This window comes from Rhipicephalus sanguineus, chromosome 4, assembly GCF_013339695.2.
Source record: "Rhipicephalus sanguineus isolate Rsan-2018 chromosome 4, BIME_Rsan_1.4, whole genome shotgun sequence".
Lineage (NCBI taxonomy): Eukaryota > Metazoa > Arthropoda > Arachnida > Ixodida > Ixodidae > Rhipicephalus > Rhipicephalus sanguineus.
This window is the reverse complement of record NC_051179.1, coordinates 190,052,418-190,061,389: the sequence shown is the minus strand read 5'-3', so window position 1 is coordinate 190,061,389 and position 8,972 is coordinate 190,052,418.

Genomic DNA, 8,972 nt, shown 5'->3' with positions numbered 1-8,972 from the left:
AGTGCTTTGTTCCGAACCGCAATTCTGGCAACAGAAAGTACGAAGAGCGAGTGCCGCTCTTTAAAGCCCCATTCGAGCATGCTCGCTTGGAAACGTGGTGCCCCGCGATTCCGAGATCGGATAGGGCGTTGCAGCCTGGTCACCATGTTTGTGCGAGGCATCTTCAAGAGAATATGGCACGTATGTACGACGCTGAGTCAAACGACAGGGTCCTGGATGCCCCGAAAAGAGCGGTGTCGTCCGTGAACGAATTTTCGTGCATTTTCTCGGGCTGCCCAAAATATCCCACGCGGGAACAAGATTATCTCAAGAAACTCTACGTCGAAAGCTGTGATTCTGCGCCATGCCAGGCACTTTCCGTATTTTCCGGCGTAGAAGACTCACCATTCGCAGAGAAGTACCGGGGCGACGACAGCTCTTTATCGTGCTCGTCTTATCCAGAAACACCTGGCATGGATTATGCATAGGTTTGTCAGTTCCTGTTTCTAATGCGTACAGTACTCACGGATCGAAATGGGACACTCGGAGCGCGTGGCCGCCGGTGCAAGCAGCGCCGCTCGTGGGTGCTCATGGAACCAATGTGTTGCATTGGGGTGTAGAGCGAGGGAGAGAACACCTACGGAGCGGAATTCCCTCTTCCGGTCGCCAACGAGCTGGCCTCACCACACTGCCAGCGTGGTGCTTCAAGTCTTGTGTTTCGATATATGTCGACCTTTGAAATGGCTCGTGGCGCGAGCAGAGGACGCTCTCATTACGCGTGGTTTGGCGATGCGGAACGCATGCTGTGCAAGTAAGACACAGGTTTCAGCTTAGAGATTGCGCCTTACAGCGTGCATCTAAGCAGTGCATTCTGTCAAAATTCAATTGCAGGGCCCGCTGTCATCCCGGTTATCAATCGCAGTGGTAAATCGCGATGAAAAAAAATGTCTGTGTTCTTCCCGCTTCCTTCGCCCACGTTCGATGTGCACAATCCCCATCGTGTAGCAAACAGCGGCCGATGTAACGTCAATTACCGCATGTAAGGCGTGATTTCTAAGCTAAATCCTGCGTCTTACTTGCAGAGTATGCGTTCCGCATCGTGGAAGCGCGTGTAACGAGAGCGTCCTCCGCTCGCGTCGCAATATAGGAGGTGTGCACCGGCGAGCAATTTCAATGGTCGGCATATGAAAGCGTGCAAAACTTGCGCCGCCACGATGACAGTGTGGTGAACTACGGGCCTGCTCGTTAGCGACCTGGAAAGAGCCATCCTGCTTCGTAGATGTTCTCCCCCTCGCTCTATACCACAATGCAGCACCTTGGTTTCATGAGCACCCACGAGCGGCGCTGCTCGCACCGGCGGCCATGCGCTCCGAGTGTCCCATTTCAATCCGTGAGTACTGTGCCTATCTTCACGACCACTGTTGTTCATATCCTTTCCGTATGACATTCATCAACGCTGTTTATTGAATTATTTCTGCGTTTCTCCGAAGGTCTAGAAATCAAATATCAATTAGAATCTCTGGAAGTTTACTGCTTGTCAGCTCTTTTTCACTCAAGGCAACATGTGGGCAGCAAACGCAATGGTGACTCGCACGTGATATGGCGGCTGCCTCGATGATTTCTCGCGTAAGGCATGACTTACATTGACTTAAAATTGCACCAATCAAAAATAGCTTCGCACCCACAGTCGCGACAGTGCACACCAAGATGACCTGCAATCGCGATATTCACGTTGTAGAAGTGTTCGGTCGATGTAAACTATACCACAGGAGATGGGGATTTGGTACACGACACTCTGGGTGCATTCTGTGGAACGCTGCCTGTGCTTAATTCTACATCCGGCTTTTTCATTAGAGACAGTGTGGGTTTGTTTGCACAGTGACACAAGCTTCCTAGGCACCGAAAAAACAACATCAACATTAGAACTCTGACCAACCTTCTTAAGGCTTGTGCGAAATCCCATTAAACTTTGGAATAACTACCTTCTTTTTCTCATTAACTAGACTTCCCGCTTCTGGTTCCTCCGTATGCGCGCGACGGGCACATTTTACTTTCTTAAAGGGACTGACAGCCAATTTTTAGGGCACCTGTTTTCTTTGGCGCATTGGAAGGCTGGTCAGAGTGTCTAGCCACGGAATGGTAACGTGGAAAACGCCGTGAAGCATTTTTAATCAGAATTTTTCTATCTGCGGCGAATATGAAGTCTTATACACACTTGACAACATATGCTGCAAACAGTGAGCGCGAGAGCTGTACGTGTTCGAGCGCGGCGGATTACTGCGCATGCGCCGCGGCTCTACATGGGCCACTGGCAGCCGCGAAGGCAGCGCCGCTTCTCACCGTGCAACTCCTTTTACCTCGTAGGCAACACAGAACAGAGCGGGGATAGATAATAATATGCATACTCTAACTTTGAGGACCAATTATGGCGCGCATGACAGCATCAGATTACGTACAGCAAAGTGACCGTCTTCATAATCCTGCTTCAAGGCTCTTCCGCTAGGCTGCATGAGATACTGGTTTTTGTTACATTTAAGAACGAATTAAAAATATAAATCCTACTCACAACGCGAAAAGGATGCTAGAATCTGTCAGTATATTTCAGGGTCTTTTCATTTCTACCAGGATCTAATCACACGTTCTGTCGAGTTGTCGGCCCCTTTAAGTATGCCTTCCGCTACACCAACTTGTAGAGTAAAGACATATCCGGCTTCAGTGAGGGGACGAACATGGGACTGAAAGTTTTCTCCCGTGTTGTGGGCGTATGACTTCATCAAGGCATTGGTGAAACAAGAATCCACAATACTTCTCTGCACGAGTTTTGAGTGTGCCAAATCGAATGGAAGTAATGCCTTGTTCGCCCTAGGTTCAAACATCCAGCACACGTGATTTCCCCAAAACTGAAGGCGTAGCCCTTACAAAAATTGTTATTGAAGAACATACACAAGGTATTGAGCAATGTCCACAGATGGCATGGAAAATACATTGTAGATCAATTGAAATATCATTCAGGAAGTTGTTGACCAGTACTGAAAAATGGCCCACGACATTGAATTGAAAAGCCATGAAGCAAACCAATAAATATTTATCGTTGAGAAGAAACGAATTGTCAATTGAAAATACATTGCGGATCAATTGAAATATCGTTGAGGAAGTTGTTGACCAGTACTGAAAATTGGCCCGTAACCATTCATCGAAAAACCATCGAGCTGCTCAATATTGATGTTTTGAATTTAATAATGGTGAATGTCAAATTAAGTTGTTGTTAAAAGGGATTTGCACTTTCAAGAGTGAAAAGACATTGAAACGCGGCTAAATTTACGAGCCTAACCGATATCATCCTTGCTTTGGGGGAACGGCTCAAGGTAAATGCAAGCACACGTGTACTGCAGGCCTAGCTAGGTCACCTTGGGCCTGTAGTACGGAAGTGCCTACATTTACATCCAAGCAACAATAACATCAATTGGGCACCATAGCTTCAGATTGCTGCCAGCTGGAATAAAACCTTTAGCAACATAGTTTATGAATACAGTGCTTGTTTTTAACACGAAGTAAGGTGCAGCAAAATAGGTGATGCATAAAACTTACTGAAATCTTTCTATATCTTCAAGTCCATCAAAGCGAATATATAACTCCAATATCCACTACAAACAGATATTCACACATGACCTATTATAGCAGTGAACATGCTTGCCTCTATCCATTCAGGTAGTGTTTGGAGGGTGCAAGTAACTATTAGTAAACGACGCCTTCAAGGCATTACTTGTAGGTTTTAACTGTAGAGTAGTAATTATAACATAAATGGAAAGGAATTAAAGTGGATGAGAAATCAACATGCCGCTTGTAGGGACCAAATCTACAACCTTCGGATAATGCTTCTGATGTTCTACCTGATCACATTAGGTTCCTAATGTGCAAAAAAATTTAACAGCATTAATGCAGCTGCTGGGACATCTTTCATATTAAGTGATTTTGTTCAGTTCCCCCATGTAACTTTTTTCAGTCTTTGGCAAACTGTTCAGTTCTATGAAGGAGATGTACTACGCTTCTATGTTACCAACTACTGACCTGCTGAGCAGCAAAATGGTAATGACCGTTCAAAATGTTTCCCCTATGCTCACAATTGGGTCGTTGAATACATTTTGGACTGCATACAGTCATCAAGCTTCTCCTGTTTTTGAGCGTTGATAAGGATTGAATGAAATGCAAAATGGACTTATGGCAGTACTGTAGAGCTGGAGACGTAACGGCAGCCGAAAGGCCGTGCCGTCGTGGCAGCTTTATTCAGATGCCGACGAAGCGAAGCGGTAGCGGCAGCTGCGTCCAGCCATATCAAGAGCCCGAGCGTTCCAACTACCTCGTGGCTCGTGCATCTCAAGCCACGCTGCTCTCCTCTTTTGCCGCGTCTGCCACGGTGCTACATAGGCCCCCGTCCTAGCGTGTTGCGCGATTGAGAGTATATATACAAAAGAGAATGGAAAACGGTAAACATGTATACATGTGCGGCAGGTCGTATAGTGTCCGTTAAAAGCTCCAGAAAGAAACCGTGTTCAGGCGAACGGACAGTGAAAGTACTCTGGGGGCCGCGGCTGAGAGTGTCGTTGTGGACGTGTGGCTCGAGGAACATTGGGGCAGGAACGCCTGCAAGCAGGCCATGCAATCCACTGCACTGAGGGCGCAGTCTTGAGCTGCCTGCGCCCGCGTATCCAGCGCGGCTGAACTCTCCTTGAGGGCTTCAGTGCGACGCGCTCCGGCCCAGGCCTGTAGCACGTCGACGGAAATTGCCGCAGAAGCGGACGGATCTGACGACGCCGTCGAACGTCTTCCGACGCTAGCACGGATAAGCCAGAAGCACTGCATGTTGCAGCTGTCATAGTCGAGCGCTGGTGTGCGGGTCCAGCCGAGGACAGGAGCCGATTGGTAGGTGGTCGATGAGGGCGATTGTCATGACCAGCGTCTTGGCACGTTCGAGACAGTTCAGGCGCCGCGTGTGCATCGTTTGAAGGTCGCTGATCGTCGGTGTCGAACCGATCGGTGCTCTCCTCTGAGGGGCCCGGCAGCAAGTTGGCAACTGGAGACGTCCAGTGGTAAGGGTAAGGGCAGGATGCCATTGCACCGATTGCATCGCCCTTACCGGCGTACAGGCGCCAAAGCTCCGCGTCATGGTGAAGGTCTTCGGCGTCGAGATTGGTGGTGGTAGATCCGGAATCTAGTGATTGCAGCCCGTCTTCACGTAGTGCACAATCAGATGGCATGGACGGCGATGTCTCTGGAATCGATGGGCGAGCGCAATGCGACACGTTGTCCGCGAGAGATTGCATAGCGTGCGGTAAGGTAGTCGGCGTGGAGTCTGCGGGCTCACAACTGCCGCGGGTCGTCGATGTATGGAAGCGCGCGCGGATTTCAGGCCTGCGTGATGGAACGTGGGCCGCGGACTCCGATGTAGTGGATCTCTCGGTGGGCGGGTCGATCGAAGGACGAATATGGCCTACCTCGTCGTGGTGGCTAAGTGCAGGATGGCAGGCGCTCGAGACCAACCAGGAGGTAGACTCAGTGTTGAGATTGGTAGTGGCGATAAGGCACGTATTGTGCGGGCGGTCTCCTGACAGGGCCAACGCTTAACGCCGTAGAACTGGAGGATTGCGTCACTTAGTTCGTCGTAAGGACGCGGGCCCGTCGAGAAGTAAGTGAGGCGGCGTTTGAGGTCAGGTGGGAGAACGTACTGGAGTACCTCAAACATGATCTCCTCGAGCCAGATGCTGTTGAGCTCCAGAGCCGCCTCGAATTCCGCGAACCATGATTTGATGCAGGCGGCGCAGAACGGTGGCAGCGGGGGGTCGAATTGCGGCTGCCAGGCTTGCGCCGCCATAGCTGGAACAGCAGCTCGGTGGCAGCGGTGGAGCGCTAGTCGCTGGTTCGTGCGTCCGTGGTCACCATATGTAGAGCAGGAGATCTGACGACGGTCGATAAGGCCGTGCTGTCGTCGCAGCTTTATTTAGATGCCGACGAAGCGAAGCGGTAGCGGCTGCAGCGCCCAGCCATATCAAGAGCCAGAGCGTTCCAACCACCTCGTAGCTCGTGCATCTCGAGCCACGCGGCCCTCCTCTATTGCCGCGTCTGCCACGGTGCTACAAAGCAATAAACTTTGCAAATATTCTCCACGTATTAAGTCAAAGTGTTTGTATACACAAAAGAGCAGTAACGTGCACTACGTAGGAGCCAATCACTAAGCCTGAGAAGCAATGCCAGCAGCTTTAGTCAGAACTTCTTGCTTTCTCGCACAGAGAATGAGCATTTTTTTGTGAAATATATCTCGGCATTCGTACAGAAGAAAACAACCTTTACTGAGTTTTTTGTAGACGACGTTAATATGAGGTTTTCAGTTAAATTTGTTTTTTCAAATCCAAATGTCGTTGCTAGAGCAAAAGAATCTCATTACTTTCACTAATTATTGCCGAAACAAATAAAGAAAAGCATTGCGTCCGAGTCCTTCCTAATGTTTTTTTTTTTTTTCACAATATCGCTGAAGCACCAACTTCTTGTACGAGGAAGCTTTATTTGCGGTTTGCAATAGTGACGTTCCAGAGACAGATAATAGCGACTTTCCTAATTGAGATACAAGGCGTCATACACTTGATTTTCATTTTTTAGCGTTGAGTCTATGTCGTTTGTGCTCGGAGGCCGGCGCGAGTTGCACCGCCTCTAAGAGGTAGCGCCACGCGAATTTGTTTGGCTGAGACGAAACTTGCATGAGGTCTAATTCCAAACAGGTTCATTGCAGCTCAGCAAGCTTTCAGGCCTGCGCCGCGTCGTGGCCACATACGCTAGGCAAAACCCACAAGTTTATCCCACACAGGGACAGGAAACAATAGTGTGCATACATACCAGTGCGCTGTATGGTGTGGTGTGCCCTCTAGAACGCGCAAAATACCCTGCTTATAATTGTGTCTAGTGTCATCTCCACCCAACCTGCTTTGCCGGTAGCCATTTCATGCGATTACGGGAGAGCCAGCAATTTGTATTGTTTGCCGTTGTAATCGTGTATGGTTATGTCTTGCTTGTTGTATTTGTTCCTCGCTATACTTGTCAGTGTTTATTTTTGTGTGAGCTAACGTGCTTTTTATTGCGCTACTAGAACCGCAGTTCATATATTTGCGCCTCCACCCACCCCCGCCTTTCACACACACTTGCACAAAGCTCCCACTGCAGCGCCTGTAAAGTATTGTAAGTAAACAAACAAGCAACGCGTATAAATCATACAAATATAACCGCAGCTCTTCCAGAGGGGCCCAATAGAAATATGGCACAAAGAAAATTATTTCAGAAGGGTAAGCTTATTTGAACGACGGCCGCCTCAGAAGCCAAGCGTAGAGGCCGTGTCAAACGTCACTTCGAAATCGCTTAATCTTCACAGCGTGTCGTGACGAGTAAAAAAGGCTGGAAACCATGGCATCTAATGCTCCTTAAGCTACGGTTTCTGCCACGGCTCGTTTCGAGCGGCAGGCGGCGTAACATATGTCAGCACGGCTGTATATTTTCGTGGCACTCGCAAGCGCCGTTGATGGTGTTGTCTGGCTTCCTGCTCCGCAGTCGCGTCACGTTCCGGGAGCGCAGACTCCGCATGGTTGAGTAGAGCGTGGGTAGCAGCTCCTGCGTCACAGACGTGTGCTCCCGGTGGTGAGCGAAGGCCGCTCTTCTGCCATCAGCGATTTGAGCTTGCTTCTCGATCAACCATTTTCTTCACTGCATCGTTCGACGAAAGGGACGCGAACGATACATCCATCCACCGTGACCGGGCGCGTGCAGCGTTTCGCTACGCGTCTACTGTGGCCCGGCAAACAAGCGCTCGAAACGCAGTTTGACGTTGCGCTTGCTGAATGCTAAAGCGCGCATTGACCGTGACGGGGCAAGTGAGTGAAGTTCTTGTGTATATTCAGTTTCGCCGCAAATTTGAGAAGGCGCTGAGTTTTGTCTCTCATGCGAACTGCCTTTTTCAGCGTTCGCTTTAACTGCTGTTACCATAAGTGGACATGTGTGGTTACATTAGGCGTCTTTTGACCGATCTGGCCCCCTTGTACTTTTCACAAGGCGTCCTGTCTTCGGTAGCGTCGGTCATAAATTCACAATGTAGGTATTCAAGCTCATTCTGTGAAATCGCCTTCAGCAATATTGAGAAATTCACTTCAGTACAGACCCGCCACGGCGGTCTAGTGGTTAAGATGCTCGACTGCTGGCCCACAGGTCGCGGGATCGAATCTCGGCCGCATTTTCGACGGAGGCGGAAATGCTTGAGGCCCGTGTACATAGATTTAGGTGCACATTAAAGAACCCCAGGTGGTCGAAATTTCCGGAGCCCCCCGCTACGGCGTCTCTCATAATCATATCGTGGTTTTGGGACGTTAAACCTCAACGATTATTATAATCACTGCGGTACACCACTTTAATTCAGTCTGGGGCGTGTTAAAAAAAACTACATCTGGATACATCTGCCGTACTTCGGGAATTTTACGGGAGAGGGTCGTCCTGTTCTAAACTACAGAAAAATATAACGTTTTGAACGCAACGAAGAAAAACTTGGAGGACGTTTAAGCTTCGGATTTAAGAGTGGAGCAGGATAGCGTATTGGTCCCCGTTTCCATTGTCGTCATGATTCTAGTTTCTGTGTGCAGCTAAACTATGCCGCGAGGAAACGCGTGATATTGTAAACTCTTCCAGAGTACTTTCTGCAAGTACGGTAGCAAAGTGCCGACTACGCCGTAATTCATCAATATGCGCAGTGGAGAAGCACCCACTACGCGTCCGTAAGGCATTAAGCGCACTTCCACAACTGCACACATCGTTGATGATGCCGCTGATAATAATAATTAAATATGGATGAGCGCGTTGTAATGGGTGGGCCTCCACACCACCCTCTTATTGCGCAGCTCCCATGGTGTGACGCCTGGGGCGATTCTACGCCTGTACCACGCGATATAACATCGGTTAAGGAGACT